The sequence below is a fragment of the Macaca fascicularis genome, chromosome 20 (assembly GCF_037993035.2).
Source record: "Macaca fascicularis isolate 582-1 chromosome 20, T2T-MFA8v1.1".
Classification (NCBI taxonomy): Eukaryota; Metazoa; Chordata; class Mammalia; order Primates; family Cercopithecidae; genus Macaca; species Macaca fascicularis.
The window spans coordinates 52598395-52614998 of NC_088394.1; the positions used below are offsets into that span (position 1 = coordinate 52598395).

At 44.3% G+C, this 16604-nt stretch overlaps 1 long non-coding RNA gene across 2 annotated transcripts; it reads right to left on the reverse strand.

The window, feature by feature from the left end:
• Positions 1 to 292: 292 nt before the first annotated feature.
• On the reverse strand, positions 293 to 14931 carry LOC141409267 (uncharacterized). 2 transcript variants are annotated; one of them, XR_012428848.1, is made up of 3 exons: positions 14757 to 14931; positions 9651 to 11838; positions 293 to 1079 (listed from the first exon to the last, which is right to left on the reverse strand). It is a non-coding gene; the product is annotated as an uncharacterized lncRNA (long non-coding RNA). The 2 variants fall into 2 exon arrangements; XR_012428849.1 differs by lacking the exon at positions 293 to 1079 and having other exon boundaries at positions 8920 to 11856.
• Between the last annotated feature and the right edge of the window lie 1673 nt (positions 14932 to 16604).

Here is a 16604-nt window from a genome sequence, read left to right on the forward strand (position 1 = left end):
CCTGCGGAAGGCGTGCTCACCTGCAGAAGGCGTGCTCACCTGCGGAAGGCGTGCTCACCTGTGACTGTGAAGACGTGAAATGGAGAGTAGGATTTGGGACACCACACAGGATAAACAGGCAAAAGGGGAAGCTGGGACCACCTGTTTTGGGGTGACTCAGTATCTCAGAATGTGAGCTTGGTTTGTTTTTTTTTTTTTTTACGTAAATTTCTTCTTATTGGAGAAAAAAAGAAACAAGCAAGACTTGGCAGTATGTTTTTTAGACATAGATACCAATGAAACAAAAACTGCATTTTAAATTTTTTTAAAACAATTTTATTTCCAAAGATTACTGGGGAACAGGTGGTGTTTGGTTACATAAGTAAGTTCTTTAGTGGTGATTCATAAGATTTTCGTGTACCCATCACCCGAGCAGGATACGCTGCACCCAATTTGTAGTCTTTTACCCTCACTTCCTTCCCACCCTTTTCCCCTGAGTCCCCAAAGTCCATGGTGTCATTCTTATGCCTTTGCATCCTCATAGCTTAGCTCCCACTTATAAGTGAGAACATACGATGTTTGGTTTTCCATTCCTGAGTTGCTTCACTTATAATAGTCTCCAATCTCATCCAGGTTACTGTGAATGCCATTAATTCATTCCTTTTCATGGCTGAGTAGTATTCCATCATATATATGTGATATATGTATCATATATATCATATATATCTGTGGATAAGGAAACTTATCCATATATATGTATATATATACACCACAATTTCCTTATCCACAGAATGTGAGCTTGTTTAGAGATAGGGGCTGTGCAGAGAAAATCAAAGTAGGGTGTCATAATCGAATGCATTATCCAATATGACTGGTGTCCTTATAAAAAGGGGAAATTTGGACATGAGACACACACACAGGGAGGGTACCACATGAAGATGAAGACAGAGATCAGGATGATGCTTCTACCAGCCAAGCAATGCCAAGGATGGCCAGCAAACCACCAGAAGCCAGGAGAGGCGTGGAACAAATTCTTTCTCACGGCATCTGAGGGAACCAACTCTGCCAACACCTTGATCTTGGACTTGTAGCCTCTAGAACTATGAGAAAATACATTTCTGTTGTTTAAGCTGCTCAGTTTGTAGTACTTTGTTAGGGCAGCCCAAGCAAATGAACACACCACCCCTAGGCCTAAAGGAATAAGGAAACTCTGTCTCAGGAACCCAGTGAGAGGGCACCTAGCTGGAGCTGCTGGAGGCAGCAGTGTAAGCAGGAAGCAAGCACTGAAAATCTCAACCTCCTTCTCCTCCCACCCTTGTCTCCTGCCTTGCTTAAGCCACCTGGAAGCCAGTGAGGAAAGGAGGTGGGGGATGCAAGCCAAGAGTATGCACCCACTTGGAGAGGATGTTGTCCACGCTTCCCTTCTGACCTATCTATGTGGGGTCCTTAGTTAATGGAGCAGGAAGGGAACTCAGGAGCACCTGATCCAGCCCTTTCCTTTGACCCCTGGGGAAACTGAGTCTCAGAGGGGAATGTAAGAACGCAACCAATCAATGCAGAGTCAAGGCTAAGTCAGTTCTCTTGACTCCCCGCCATGCGCTCCTTCTGAACAGCAGGGCTGCTTTTTATCGCTGGTGTCTTTCACCTTCCACTCACCCACCTGAGCTCTTTAGCCCAGAGCCTTTTAGAAATATTTCTTTAATTTCTTATTTGAATAGGTAATACTTTGATATACCAAATTAAAAGGTATAAAAGTACATACATGAGGATGTGGAGAAATTGGAATTCAATCTTTGTTCATTGCTAGGGGAACTGTAAAATGGTGCTGTGGAAAACAGGACAAGTCCTCAAAGATTAAACAGAATTACCTATGATCCAGCAATTCCACTCCTACGTATATACCCAAAAGAAAGGAAAACAGGCCGGGCGCGGTGGCTCACGGCTGTAATCCCAGCACTTTGGGAGGCCGAGGCGGGCGGATCACAAGGTCAGGAGATCGAGACCACGGTGAAACCTCGTCTCTACTAAAAATACAAAAAAAATTAGCCGGGCGCGGTGGCGGGCGCCTGTAGTCCCAGCTACTCAGGAGGCTGAGGCAGGAGAATGGCGTGATCCCGGGAGGCGGAGCTTGCAGTGAGCCGAGATAGCGCCACTGCACTCCAGCCTGGGGGACAGAGTGAGACTCCGTCTCACAAAAAAAAAAAAAAAGAAATGAAAACAAGGACTCAAAAAAACACTTTCATCAATGCTCACAACAGTATTATTCATGATAATGCTTCCAGCCTAAAGGCAGAAGCAACCCAAGTGTCCATCAACAAAAGAATGCAGAAACAAAACATGGTCGGTACATACAATGGAATATTATTCAGCCATGAAAAGGAATGAAGTTCTGACCCCTGCTGTAGTATGGATGAACCTTGAAGACATTACGTTAAGTAAAATAAGCCACCTACAAAAAGACAAATATTGTATGATTCCACTTATGTGAGGTACCTAGTCAAATTCATAGAAGCAGAAAGTAGGATAGAGGTTACCAAGGGCTGGGGGGAGGAGGGAATGGGGAGTTATCGTGTAATAGGTACAGAGTTTCTGTTGTGGATGATGAAAAAGTTCTGGAAATAATGGTGATGGTTACACAGCTTTGTGGCTTAATGTCACTGAATTGCATACTTTAAAGTGGTTAAAATGGTAAAATTTATGTTATATATATTTTATCGCAATAAAACGTATATTTACTTTTTTTTTTTTTTTTGAGACAGAGCCTCTGTCACCTAGGCCGGAGTGTAGTGGCATGATCTCAGCTCACTGCAACCTCCACCTCCCAGGTTCAAGTGATTCTCCTGCCTCAGCCTCCTGAGTAGCTGGGATTACAGATGCCCGCTACCACACCTGGCTAATTTTTGTGTTTTTAGTAGAGACGGGGTTTCACCATGTTGGCCAGGCTGGTTTCAAACTCCTGACCTTAGGTGATCCACCCTCCTCAGCCTCCCAAGGTACTGGGATATTTACTTTAAGGCCAGGCATGGTGGCTTCACACCTATAATCCCAGCAGTTTGGGAGGTCGAGACGGGTGGATTACTTGAGCCCAGGAGTTCGAGACCAGCCTGGGCAACATGGGAAAACCCCATCCCTACAAGAAATAAAAGTATATTTACTTTAAAAAGGACATAATGTGTAGAATGAAAGAAAGTCCCCCTCCCATCCCAGTCCTCGCCACCACAATCCCCTCCCTGGAGACGCCCCACTGACAGAGTTCCCTGGGTCTCCTTCCACACATGGTCTGTGGTTACACAGGTAAGTCCTCTCTTCTTAAACATACGCCTTACCTAGCTTTTGTGTACTCCATAAATGGTAGAATACTACATGCACGGTTTTATATTTTTCTTTTTTCATTTCATATGCTTTAGAGAGCATCCTCATTTTTTTAAGGCCACATAGTATTTCTGCACAAAGCCTTTTATGTAGGAACTGTTCCACTAATATTTGAAGATGACAACAATTGCATTTTAATAAGTACATTATCTTAACTCCAAAGAATGAATTAGGAATGGTAGAATTTCAGGCCAGGTGCGGTGGCTCATGCCTGTAATCTCAGCACTTTGGGAGGCCAAGGCAGGAGGGTTGCTCAAGTCCAGGAGTTCGAAACCAGCCTGGGCAATGTAGTGAGACCCCATCTCTATGAAAAATAAAAAATTAGCCAGGAATGGTGGTGTGCGCCCATGACCTCAGCTACACAGGAGGCTGAGGTGGGAGAACCGCTTGAACTCAGGAGGTCAAGGCTGCAGTGGGTCATGATCTCACCTCTGCCACTCCAGCCTGGGTGACAGAGTAACACACTCCATCTCCAAAAAAAAAAAGGAAAAGAAAAGAAAAGAAAGAAGGAAGGAAGGAAGGAAAGAAAGAAAGAAAAGGAAAAAAGAAATGGTAGAATTTCATAAACCTGCAAAGTATGTGTATGCACGGAGAGAGGATGGGATAGGAGTTTAGTCTTTTAGGTCAGCTTTACAAAGTTTACGGGGGCCACATCTGGCAAAAGTGCTAGATGCTGGTTACAATAAATAACAGCCAACGACTGTATGGCTCTCATCCCACAGCAGCTACTGTTATAAGCACTTTAACCATGTTGACTGACTTAATCCTCGCAACAACTTGATGTTGTAGGTGCTATTATTAATTGCCCCCATTTTACAGGTCCGGACTCTGAGGCAGGAAGAGATTAAGTATCTTGCCTAAGATCCCCTGGCAGTGAAGGACAGAACCAGGGATTGAACCCACAGAGTGGGACTTTAGGGCCCTTGCTCTTGTTTTGTTTACTACATGAGCTGCCTCTCAGGCACGCAAACACTTACTGAACTTCGTGCCAAGCCCTGGGCTTCCTACTGAGAGAAATATAATGATTCCTTAGCCACAAACCTCACCCTCGAGGAGCGACAGGGACACAGTTCACCCCAATACAAGGCAGACAACTTATCTGTGTTATACAAGAGGAACATATAGAATGTTCTGGAGGCTAAAGGAGAGATGGTACCCAACACCGAATGCCATGTGGAGGATGTGACACTTAGATATGAAAGGGAGCAACAGCCATTTGTTACATCGAGTCTTCCTGACAATTCTATTATCCCCATTTCATAGGTTTAAAAAGATTACTATAATCCTAACACTTTGGGAGGCTGAGGCTGGAGGATTGTTTGAGCCCAGAAGTTCAAGATCAGCCTGGACAATATAATGAGACCCAGACTCTACAAAAAAATTTTTTTTTTAATTAGCCAGTATAGTGGTGCACACCTGTAGTCCCAGCTGCTTGGGAGGCTGAGGCAGGAGGATCACTTGAGCCCAGGATGTCAAGGTTGCAGTGAACCACGATTGCACTACTGCACTCCAGCCTGGGTGACAGAGTGAGACCTTGTCTCAAAAAATAATAATAATTAACTGAGGCTCCCAGAGATGCATTAAAGTGGTGGAGTTGGGATTCTCTCCCAGGCTTCTCTAACTCAGAGCCGTGCCTTGCCAAGACAGCCTGGCAAGGTCTTCCCCACGCTGTTCACATCAACCCATCAGGGATGTTTGGGTTCTTTAGTGGGCTTGGTGCGAACCACCATCCTTGGCAGGGCTGCACCGGGCAATTAACAAACCAAAAGCACTTTGAAGATAAAATTGTCCATAAAAAGGGCTGGTTCCCACAGGTGCAGGCAGTGAGGCAGGGACAGTTTGTGGGGAGGCTTGTGGTGATGACAACATGGGATCCTTGAACAAGGAGGCTGAGTTTCCAGGCCCTTCCAAAAATCTCCTTCTCTGGCCCTGGGAAGCTATGATTTGAAACCATCCCTATAAAGTTTATAAAATTAATCAGCTGACAAGGGAGGGAGGGAAGTGAAACTAAACCAAGCTTTCAGGACATTCAGCATTAATCACTAGGTCACCTTGCTCCCTGGCCTCTTTCCTCATGGCCATTCACTGCCTCTTGCCCTCGAATGACATAAACCCTGCCACCCCTTAACTGCTCTGTAGATAACAACTTGAATGTTGTGAAATGTTGTTTTCCATTTGAGATAGTCTTTCAAGTCCTGCGTAACAGTGAAAGTACTGACGTCAGCTGGTCTGAAGGACTCCACTGACATCAGCTGGTCAGAAGGACACCATGAGAAGCTGACACACCAAAAAACCCAGTTTCCACATCCTGATGATTTCATTCCTCTTACCCCAACCAATCAATGGCCTCAATTTTCCAGCCCCTCACCTGCCATGATCCTCTTAAAAACCCCAGCTCAGCCTGGGTGACAAAGTGAGACTCTGCCTCAAAAAATACCCCAGCCCAGCACTCCTTGGAGAGATGGATTTGAGTCTTCTTCTATCTCCTTATGTGGTGCTCTGCAAAAACTTTCTCTGCTGCAAACCCTGCTGTCTTAGAGTATTTTTCTGTTACTGTACCATGGTCATACGAACTTGTTGGTCCTATAACAGACTGAAGGCAAAACATTCCAAACTTCAGCATGCAGCACTGTCCTCTAAATTTTGCCATAACTATGTTCTACTGTGCTATAGTTTATTTAGTACTATCTTCATTAAATTAACTCACTTAAAAATTATTCATCCTGGCCAGGCACTGTGGCTCACCCCTGTAATTCCAGCACTTTGAGAGGCCAAGGCAGGCAGATCACCTGAGGTCAGGAGTTCAAGACCAGCCTGCCCAACGTGGCAAAGCCCCGTCTCTACTAAAAATACAAAAAATTAGCCGGGCGTGGTAGCAGACACCTGTAATCCCAGCTACTCAGGAGGCTGAGGCAGGAGAATCGCTTGAACCTGGGAGGTGGAGGTTGCAGTGAGCCAAGATCGCACCACTGCACTCCAGCCTGGGGGTCAAGAGCAAAACTCGGTCTCAAAAAAAAAAAAATTATTCATCCTAAGCACTTAATCTTTGTGAAATTATTTTCAATGCATTTATAATTTCTTTTTCATATACATAAATTAAAACTATTTAAAACAACAACAACAAAAGTTTTTCTGTGGATCATCTAAAAACCTCTCCCTTTTGGGAATGCCAGGCTAGGGCACCTCTCTCACCTCTAACCCCACACTTCCTCCTGCTCCATGACTTTTAGCAACTTTCTTTTCTTTCTCTGAGCCTCAGTTTCCTCATCCCCAGATTCCTTGCAGCTCTTATATAAGGAATTGGTGAAATGCAGCCTCAAGCCAGTCAGCCTGGGCTAGAATCCTGGTCCTGCCCTTTCTTGCAGTGTGACCTCAGGCAAGTTATTTAGCCCATCTCTGCCCCAATTGCACCATCTGTGAAATGGACACCACTTCACAGGGCTGCTGAAGGGCTTTGCGTCTCCTCTAAGAAGCCCACCCTGACCGTTTGATTGTATACACCACATGTTGCCTACCCCGGCGACTTCTGGGCCTGTTTACTTGTACTTTTTCCCATAGCATTTATTACCTTCTGACAAACAACTGCATGATCTAACAAACTGCATGATTGATTGGTTATGTTTACTCTATTTCCTCCTGCCCTCTCTGAGAATGTAAATTCCACGAGGCCAGGGATATTCACCAGTTTTGTTTGCTGATGCATCTATTCCAAGTACCTAGGTGGAAGACTGCCTGGCCCTCAATTAATATTTATTGAATGAAGGGAACGACTGAATGACTCCTGAGTCTCATAGCCTCCCACACGGGGTAAGAACCCCACATCCCAGGAAAAGTCAGTAAAACCCCTGACCAAAGAAAGTATTCCCTTCAGTTTCATAGTTTGAAGGAATAGGGGCTATTGGGGAACAGTCCCTGACTCAAAGGAAGGCAGTATTTTGGGCTTTCTAGAAGTACTAATGATACATCAAAGGAAGTGAAATTGTCATCAAAATCAATGCCTTTCAGCAAGTCCAGCAGATGTGGGCGGGGCTGCTGTCCTGTGGGTTTTGAAAGGGGTGTGTACTGGGAGAGCCCCCATGGTCACCTGCTGGCTGTGATTTCTACCTCCCTGTTGGGTTGGGAAGTTGTAGTTACTTTTACTAAGTGCCTGCTAAGTACCAGGGACTTCCTACAGATTAGTTCATTTATTCCTCAAAACAGCTAAATGTTGGCTGGGTGGGCATGGTGGCTTACGCCTGTAATTCCAGTGCTTTGGGAGACCGAGGCAAGAGAATCTTTCAAGCCCAGGATTCAAGACCAGCCTAGACAATATAGAGAGACCCCACGTCTACAAAAAATAAAAAAATTAGCCAGGTGCAATGACACACACCTATAGTCCCAGCTACTTAGGAGGCTGAGGCAGGGGGACCGCTTGAGCCCAGGAGTTCAAGGCTGCAGTGAGCTCTGATGGCACCACTGTACTCCAGCCTTGGCAACAGAGTGAAGACCTATCTCTAAAAAAACAACCAAAAAACAAAAATACAAATAAATGTAGTGGTGGAATTATGCCTATTGTACAGATGAGGAAAGAAGGATGAAAAAAGGAGTGAGTTGCCCAGGGTCACCCAGCTGACTGATTAGTACCAGAGTCTGGCTGGAACGCTGCCCTGCTCAGGCTTAGGCTTACCGTCCCAGTCTATAGCTCCTGCTCATGGCGCTCTCAGACCCTCACTCCCACCATTTGCCTCTGACCTGTGGATCTTGGGCTTCCCTGAAACAGGACTGGAACGAGCTTCCTTAGATGCTGATGTAGCAGTATATCTATTCACCATGGAAAGATGGTTACAGCATCACTTGAAACCCAGACCTTGCTTTCTGAGCCCAAAGGAGTGTCCCACCTCATCTACTAGACTGGTCTCCAAGAAATCTTGCCTGTTTCTAGAGGGATCAAAGGAGCCTGCTGGCCAGGTGTGGTGGCTCACGCCTATAATCCCAGCACTTTGGGAGGCTGACGTGGGAGGACTGCTTGAGCCCGGGAGTTTGAGACCAGCCTTGGCAACATAGTGAGACTGTTTCTACAAAAAAAAAAAAAAGAAGAAGAAGAAGAGGAGAAGGAGAAGAAGAAGAAAAAAAAAGAAAAGAAAAGAAAAGGAAAAAAAAGTAGTTGGGTGTGGTGGCACATGCCTGTAGTCCAGCTACTATACTATACCATATAACTATATTATCTATTCAAAACAAATAAAACTGGCTGGGCACAGTGGCTCACCCCTGTAATCCCAGCACTTTGGGAGGCCAAGGTAAGCGAATCACCTGAGGTCAGGAGTTCAAGACCAGCCTAGACAACATGGTGAAACCTTGTCTTTACTAAAAATACAAAAATTAGCCAGGCATGGTGGTCGGCACCTGTAGTCCCAGTTACTCGGGAGGCTGAGGCAGGAGAATCGCTTGAACCTGGGAGGTGGAAGTTGCAGTGAGCCAATATCATGCCACTGTACTCCAGCCTGGGCGACAGAGTAAGACTCAATCTCAAAGAAAAACAAACAAATAAAACTAAAAATAGTGAATGTTAAAAAATAAAGATGATCACAATTTTTGATTGGGGAGGTTGCAAAGTAGCTTGTTTAATATAAGCTAATTGTTTTTGTGTTTTAAAACTGTATGTATGTCACTAGTAATGGGACAAACTGACATCACACACCTCTCGGCAGGACAGACTGAGGACACAGCATCATTTCTGTTGCTGACAGAAATGCAGAAACTGTTATATCTAATCTTAAGAAAGTTTATCAGGCAAACCTTGAGGGGCACTCTATATAATAACTGGCCTATACTCTTCAAAACTGTCAAGGTCAGCCTGGCTTGGTGGCTCATGCCTGTAATCCCAGCACTTTGGGAGGCCAAGGCGGGTGGATCGCTTGAGCCCAGGAGTTCCAGACCAGGCTGGGCAACATGGTGAAACCCCATCTCTATTTTTAAAAACAAAAGAAACCTGTCAAGCTCATGAGGAAAAAGAAAAGCTGAGGAATGGTTTCACGTGAACAGAGAATAAAATACAGGACAACTAAATGTAATTGTTGTTCCTGGGTTAGATCCTGAACCAGAAAAAAAGTTGCTGTATAGGCCATGAGTGAGATAATTGTGGAAATTTCAAAAACTGTGGTCATGGGAGGCTCAGATGGGTCATAACACACATCAGGTTGGTCATTTCCTGGGCTACATACCTTGTATAGAATAACATTATACAAACAAGTTCTCTTTAGAGTTCCAGTACACTTATAATAACAATAAAATAATAGGACCGTAGCAACCTTTTGTCCTACCTTAGTGACTTGATATATACACTGAGAACAGCTCTCAGTCTGAGGAAGGTCAGTTGAAATCCTTACTGTACAAGTCCAGATTTTAAGGAAAATGAGTCCTGTGATGAGTTTCCTCATGCTTCGGCCATGCGTGGACCAGTCAGTTTCCGGGTGTGACTGGAGCAGGGCTTGTCGTCTTCTTCAGAGTCACTTGGCAGGGGTTGGCGAAGCTGCTCCCGTCCACATGCTGCTCACAGTCTACTGATGTTCAAGGATGGTCTCAGAGGTTGGGCCTGCTAGAATAAACTGAGTCCAACACCTCTACACAGTTATGTTCAACTGGGCTCTCTGATACCGGGAGCAAGGTGGTGGGGTTTAGGGTGTTGCAAACTTCAATGGTTATGTGGGGATTTTCACATAGTAAGCTTTGGTACTTGGTTAATCTAGCATTTCTTAACCAATGATGTCCTTTGGTATTTATTAAAGTTACCGCAGCGTGGAGGGCCTTTATATTCAGGTTTTGCCTAAGGGTTAGTTTATCTGCTTCTTGTGCTAACAGGGCCGTTGCTGCTAGGGCCCTTAGACCTGGGGGCCAGCCTTTGGAAACCCTGTCTAGTTGTTTTGAGAGATAGGCCACTGACCTTGGCCAGGGCCCCACAGTCTGGGTTAAAACTCCAACTGCCGTTTTTCTCTTTCTGACACATAGAGTGTAAAGAGTTTTGTCAGGTCAGGTAGCTTCAGGGCTGGGGACGACATGAGTTTTTCTTTTAACTCATGAAAACCTCATTGCCATTGGTTGTAATAGATGTAGTTTATCTAATCTACATTTTTATTAACTGTCACCCACCAAAATATGGACTTAAATCCTGCAGCTATTTGATTTCAAGTTTTAAATTGATCTGGTATTCCTCATGGGACTCCAATTGCATCTAAACAGACATGAGAGTCTAAAGACCCATAAGGGGCTTCTCTCACTTTACGATGTCCTATTTTTTTTCCTTCTGATTGATGAAATGCCAGGGTGAAAGGGATAGCCAATTGGACTAAAGTATAAGTGCCACTCCAGTTATTCAGCAGAGTGCCCAATAAAAGGTCCACCACAATACCACCACGCATCCGCTCGGGGATGAACAAGGGCTGACTGATAAGCTCTTGAAAATTCTTAAGCTCATCTCATCCCTTCAGGTCTCCAAGGAATGCTGTTTCCTCCCTGTTGTGAGAGACATGAAGTGAACTTAGTATTGGGAGGGAGAAGCTGGATGGCCCTCGGGGGCTGACCTGAAGGGTGCCGGACTTCAGGATATATCAGAGAGAGCTTGGCATGACTTATTACTCCAGGCTGTAGAATTCTGGAAAAGAGCTACCATGCAGCCTATGCCTGGTCGACTGGAGGACCACCTTAGTGGAAGGGGGACAATCTGGGCCTCTGGACTGCCATGTGCACAAGCATAACAATTGCTTTTGTTTAACGCACAAATGGAATATTTGATCCATTTTAACCAGGCATTTGCATCTTGATATCCTGTCTTAATTGCTAAAGTTTGTTTTAAGTCTTTAACTTCTATGATCCTCTAGTAAAATGAATGTATGGTTTTAGGAAATTACAAAAACTGGTTGGGGCAGTCAATCTTTGCTCTTTAGTGGTCCACAGAACGTTGGACCAAATATGGCATGAAAGCTCTACATCGGGGGGCAAGACTCATGGTTGGCACTGGAGTCTTTATCAAAATCTCCCTGGATTAAATGGTCCTAGTTTACCAGTGCCCAGTCTGAGGAGAGTCAGGAGGGACAGAAGTACTTTTCTGAAGTAGAAAGCTGTCTTTGACTTGGCAAGTCCCCCACAGGGTATAACAAGGCAAGCACTAAATGCAATAGTTTGAGGTGAAATTGATTTGGTTATGTTAATAACTAGATGGTCAGCAATAGAGCACAGAAAGAAGAAAGAGTAATAGAATAGATGAAAAGAGTTAGATTTTTCTTAGCTTTAGTTTGGTAGGATTTTCCTCTGGGACTATGGCCCACAACTCTGGAGGGGGTGGTGCTTTCTTGACTCGGGTGTGATGAGTCCATCCTTTTTTTGCTGTACGAACAGCAGTCTTGGTGGTTAGCAGCACAAGGTAGGGTCCTTCCCAGGATGGCTCGAGTTTTTCTTCTTTCCACCTTTCGATGAGAACGTGATCTTCAGGCTGGTGCTGGTTTACTGGAAATTCTAGGGGTGGTACATGTGCTAAAAGACTTTTAGTTTTTGAGAGAAAGGAAAGTGGAAGATAAACCAAGTATATACTTTCTAAGAAATTGACCTTTTGTTTTAAATGTGGGGACCTTGGCAGTGGACTTTATTGTCCTTAGTGCCTTTTTACTGAGAAATTTCCTTTAGCACCTATTTTTATTAGTTTTTAGACCAAAGAAAGCTAAACACTATTTTATATTTAATAATGCTTTTTGTATGATTTTTATACCAGATAAGCTAAATGTTATCTTTATATTAGTGTGTTATTAATGTTAAACCTAATTTTAATAAAACCTTGTAGACATAGTTATCTAATTTTTAATGTTTTACTATAGGGTAAGATTTTATAGACCCTTTTAACCTTTTATAATTTTTGCTAAAGAGCAGGTTGGTGCTTTAAGAAAAACCTGTTATGCTTTTACTTTAATGTCCAGTCCACAGAAAAACTGGATGATACTTATTTAACTTTAGCTAATATGTTAAACACAGAATTTTCTTTACAATTAATGTTTTAAAACTTGCTTAAATCTTCAAAACAGGCCGGGCGCGGTGGCTCAAGCCTGTAATCCCAGCACTTTGGGAGGCCGAGACAGGCGGATCACGAGGTCAGGAGATCGAGACCATCCTGGCTAACATAGTGAAACCCCGTCTCTACTAAAAAATACAAAAAAAAACTAGCCGGGCGAGGTGGCGGGCGCCTGTAGTCCCAGCTACTCGGGAGGCTGAGGCAGGAGAATGGCGTAAACCCGGGAGGCGGAGCTTGCAGTGAGCCGAGATCCGGCCACTGCGCTCCAGCCTGGGCGACAGAGCAAGACTCTGTCTCAAAAAAAAAAAAAAAAAATCTTCAAAACAATAATTTTTTAAACTTTTTAATGTAGGTAAAAATATACATTCTTATGCCTCCTCATAAGGTTACTTATGCTTCCTCATAATGGTTACTTTTAAATTACACAACATTTTTTGCATAAATTCTTTTTTTAACACACTTATTTTTATAACCATTTTTTTCTTTCATGACTTTTACAGGCAATTTTTCAACATGCCTTAACTTTCTGACTTACTACAAACATTTCTTTCTTTAAACAACCAGTTAATTTATTTCAGGACAAGAATTTACCATATAACACTCTTTTTATATAAATTCCACCCCCCCCCTTTTTTTCCCTTTTCTTTTTTCGAAGATAATAACCATTTGTTTCCAAAACGAACCTTTTTTTATGTCTGTGTACTAGACTGTCTAAGGCCACAAGAATAGAAGTTACTATAATACAGGTTACACTGTTTTTCTTTTTTTTTTTTTTTGAGACGGAGTCTCGCTCTGTCGCCCAGGCTAGAGTGCAGTGGCGCCATCTCGGCTCACTGCAAGCTCCTCCTCCCAGGTTAACGCAGTTCTCCTGCCTCAGCCTCCTGAGTAGCTGGGACTACAGGCGCCCGCCACCACGCCCGGCTAATTTTTTGTATTTTTAGTAGAGACGGGATTTCACCATGTTAGCCAGGATGGTCTCGATCTCCTGACCTTGTGATCCGCCTGCCTTGTCCTGCCAAAGTGCTGGTATTACAGGCGTGAGCCACTGCGCCCGTCTGACACTGTTAACTTTTAGCAAACTTTACTTTTGTTGAAAATCTTGTAAGTTTGGAATTTTAATTATCCTTTGCTATTATTAAGACCTTGTTTTGTCCAAATTAGAATTAGTATAGATGGCTTTTTTTTTTTTTAATTACCCGGAAGGAACCATCAATCATCCTGTCCTGAAGGGAGTTCCTCTTAGGTCTGGTCAGACCTTCGTATGGTAATTGAGATTTAGATCCCCTGTTAGGAAACCTGCTGGGTTAAGGGAATTTTCAGCGGTTAATGTTAAATCATCTTTTTCTTTCTTTCTTTCTTTCTTTCTTTCTTTCTTTCTTTCTTTCTTTCTTTCTTTCTTTCTTTATTTCTTTCTTTCTTTCTTTCTTTCTTTCTCTCTTTGACTTTGTCTCTCTCTCTTTGACTTTCCTTTTGCCTCTGTCTCTCTCTCTCTCCCTGTCTCTCTCTTTCTTTCTTTCTCTCTCTCTCTGTCTCCTTGACTCCCTCTTTGTCTGTATCTTCCTCTCTGTCTCTTCCTCTCTCTTTTTGCCTCTTTTCCTCTCTGTCTCTTTCCTTTCTCTCTCTCTGCTGGTCTTTCCTTGCCTCTGCCAGTCGCTTATGCTGCTGTTTTCTCAACCACTGTGTGTTGGGGGCGGGGGTCTAAAACCAGCTGTAACCAAGTGTCTCTGTATGGGAGCTGGTCTGGGAGCCCTGGCTTACAGGTTACCTTGTGCCATACCTTTGAAACAGGGGACCTGTCCAGGCTTCCTTCTAATGGCCAACCTACCTCTAATGCTGGCCAGTCTATCTTACACAAAGTTTTAAGTTTTCCTGGTGTCATAGTATTCCTTAGTCTCCCTTAAATGCTTTTTTCTGAAATTTTTCAACATAAGTTCCTAGTGGGGTGAGCTTACTTTGTGCCTCACCCGTGTTTCCTAGAGCCAAAACACCATGCTCACACCACACACACACCACAAAACAAAGAACGGGTAAAAAGGGCACACACACACTTTAGTAATTTACACCAAACCAAAATCAAAACCAAAATCAGAGTATCCAAAAATCCAAGCCAGGTCAAAACCAGAACCAAAGTATCAAGCAATCCAAGTCAAGTCAAAAACAAAAACCAAAGTGCCGGTATAGGCACACCGTGGGTGATCAGGCCTCATTTCCACTCAAATGGAGTGGGCAAGTTCCCAAGACCGGTCCTATCAAGCAATTCAAACCAAGTCAAAACCAAAACCAAATCAAAGTGCTGATAAAGGCACGCTGTGGGTGATCAGGCCACACTTCCACTCACATGGAGTGAGCAAGTTCTCAAGACTAGTCTTACCAAGTTTCAGATGTCTGGACTCCAAGTATCAGTTCCTTCCCAGTGTTCAGCCACTGCGTTGATCCTCCACAGGGGCCTGCCAGGCACTGCTCTGGCGAGGCGTCCAACCGGAGCAAATGCCTACCCAGGAGCGCTCTCAGGATCCGCGTCGCTCGGGCTGGTCAGGGTCCCCCACAGGGATGTTCCACAGGGCAGGCTTAAGCAGCCTAAGGAGCTGCCTCGACCATCCACCAATCACCTCGCTTCCCAGTCAGGGAACCAAGAAATGTAGCAGGACGAGCCGCAGACAAAACCGCTCAGACACCAAGTTAAAGAAGGAAGGGATTTATTCAGCCAGGGTCATCCGCAAGACTCCTGTCTCAAGAACCGAGCTCCCCAAGTGGGCAATTCCTGTCCCTTTTAAGGGCTCACAACTCTAAGGGGGTGCATGTGAGAGGGTCGTGATCGATTGAGCAAGCAGGGGGTACGTGACTGGGGGCTGCATGCACCGGTAATTAGATCAGAACAAAACAGGGCAGGGATTTTCACAGTGCATTTCTACATAATGTCTGTAATCTATAGATAACATAGCCGATTAGGTCAGGGATCGATCTTTAACTACCAGGCTCAGGGTGTGACGCCGGGCTGTCTGCTTGTGGATTTCATTTCTGCCTTTTAGTTTTTACTTTTTCTTTCTTTGGAGGCAGAAATTGGGCATAAGATAATATGAGGGATGGTCTCCACCCTTACTGGAACATTTGGACCAATGTGTGTCTCATCATGTCCAATGACTCATGTCTCCTTTCAGGTTTTCTAGCTATAAGCCCAATAGCGATAATTTACCAAGGTGTTGGGTATGTGATGGCAGCCCATGCCAAGGGCAGCCTCCCTATCCCACAGCAGGCCTGTCCTGGGACGTTGCAGGGCGTCTATCTGCCCATCCCTGAGAAGCAGCACTTCTTAGTCACTCTGGGTTCGTTTTCTCCCCACGTCTTTCAAAGCTTCGATGGGAACAGAACACTTCGTTCAATAGGAGGCCCTGAAAGGCCCTTTTGTGCAGCATCCGTCCCAGGAACCAGCTCAATGTTCTCTGAAAGAAAAAAGGCTTGGATAAAGACTGGCATTTTAAGAACCCTGGAGGTCAGGCCCTTGGTAATGAGCCTCATTAGTATGCAAACACACGCAGAGCAAAGCTTTAGCTCCTCCTGAACCTAGCTCTTTGCAGATGTTGATTTTATAGGTGGGATTTTTTTTTTCCCCTTCAGCATCTGTGGGGTTGCTGCACAGGTAGGAGATTTTTTTTTGCCTGGAAATGTAGCTGAGACAGGTCACTTCCCAGGCATTCTGCCAGGTTCTGCATTTCTGTCCCAAACAGGAAGTGGTCTCCTGGCAGATGTATTCTATTTATAAACAAATGAGTATGATTAGTTAGCCTCCTCCCACTTCCCTCATTCCCCTACAAACATGGTGGTATCCTGATCCATTATCTTGACCATGCCTGCATTGTGCACAGAGCCTGGGTTTTGGAACCAGATACACTGAGGCTCAAATCCTCACTCTGCCTCTTCCTGACCTTTGCAGATGACTTCTTTGAGCCAGTGTTTTCCTCTCAAATACAGTTTACAATAGTACCTGTTTTGCAAGTGAGGTGCCGGTGTCTTAGGATGCTAAGATGCAAAAATGAGATTTGGTGACCAGAGAAGAATACAATTAGAAGCAACTCATTGGCCAAGATTTTCCTGTAAGGAGATGAAATCAAGGAAGTAACTACTGAGCTCTGAAAAAATGCAATCAAATCCTAACATTTCCTTTTGGGTTGAAACTCAGAAACTTCCTATTACCCTCAAGGTAAACACAGACACACGCGCA